Below are 1,698 nucleotides of genomic sequence, written 5' to 3' on the forward strand. Positions count from 1 at the left end.
CGGAAGCTGTCAGGCATCGATAACAATAACAGGTACGCTAAGATATGAATTAGCAGATATGCTAAGATATAAATTTTATCTATACACTAATCATGCAATTCATGCAATAAGATGTGTCTAGACTAAGGATGATCAGCAAGTGATTCTCTAAGGATGATAAGCAGGTAATTTTCGACACGAAATGATAAGCAAAACTTTTGACATGCAGACACGGTCGAAGTCCAGACTCACTAATGCATCTAAACAACTATCAGTTAGACACACTAATGCAAGACCTGGTTCGCTAAGACCACCGCTCTGATACCAACTGAAACGACCCGTCCTAATCCATCTGGACGAAGTCTTCAACAGTTGGTCCCATTGCGAGGTTCAGACCTCTGTATGCCATGAAAGACTCCATGTAATATGAGCAAATGCACAGCGGAAGATTTCTTTCATACCTGAGAATAAACATGCTTTAAAGTGTCAAACGAAAAGGGTTGGTGAGTTCATAGGTTTATCATAAAACAATAAAATTCATCATTTTGATAGACCACAAGATTTAAATGCTGCATGGTACAAATGGGCCCGAATCCTATACCCACCTGTAATGTACATGCGATATCTTTTAAATACAGTACACATTTCTCGTGTACGAAATCCTTTTTTCACAAAATCATAGTAACCGTACACATATTCTGTACACAAAAATAACATATATATAACCTGTGTATAAAATCATTCTCTCGATACATAACATTCCCTTCAATTGGTGGCAATTATCATGTCCACATAATTCAATGGTGGCAATTATCATGTCCACATAATTCAATGGTGGCAATTATCATGTCCACATAATTCAATGGTGGCAATTATCATGTCCACATTATTTAATAGTGGCAATTATCATGTCCACATAATTCAATAATAATCCGCAGAACTTCTGTCTGCATAATAATTCATTCGAGGAATGTTTTGCTTGTGCCTATCTCATCAAACATTTATAACAGCATTTCATGTATTCGCAGTTCAAAATATATTTCAAAAGCATTTAATAAAGCAGTTGTAAAAACAGCGCATGTATTCTCAGTCCCAAAAATGTAATAAGTAAAAAGGGAGCAAATGAACTCACCATACTGTATTTTGTAGTAAAAATACATATGACATCATTTAACAAGTGTAGGGTTGGCCTCGAATTCACGAACCTATATCAAGTATGTATATTAACACATATAATAATATTCAAATAAATTTATATTTTGATATTAGTAATATACTTGAGATATTAAATTTAATATTAATAATTACCTAAATATTTTTATTTTATATATATGCTATTAAATTATCATAATAATCTATTGTATACTTTTTTGAAATATTTTGGATAAGTACCTAGTATTAATATTTTTAAATATTCATAATTTTTAATATGATAACATTTTTAATAAAATTCGAGTTATATTAAAACGTAATTGAACAAAAAGTGTTTTATTAGTAAAAGTAGTATACTTATTATATATACTTCTATATATTTAAAGCTTGTATCTCATTTATAATATCTATCATTTTAGTTTAAGATCCTAAAAATATAGTTATATTTTATATACGAAATATATTTAAAACTAAAGTTATAGTTAGTAATATTAATTATAATAATAATAATGATAAAAATAAAAATAATAATAATAATAATAATAATAATAATAATAAGTATACTAC

Source organism: Rutidosis leptorrhynchoides, chromosome 10 (assembly GCF_046630445.1).
Source record: "Rutidosis leptorrhynchoides isolate AG116_Rl617_1_P2 chromosome 10, CSIRO_AGI_Rlap_v1, whole genome shotgun sequence".
NCBI classification, from domain to species: Eukaryota; Viridiplantae; Streptophyta; class Magnoliopsida; order Asterales; family Asteraceae; genus Rutidosis; species Rutidosis leptorrhynchoides.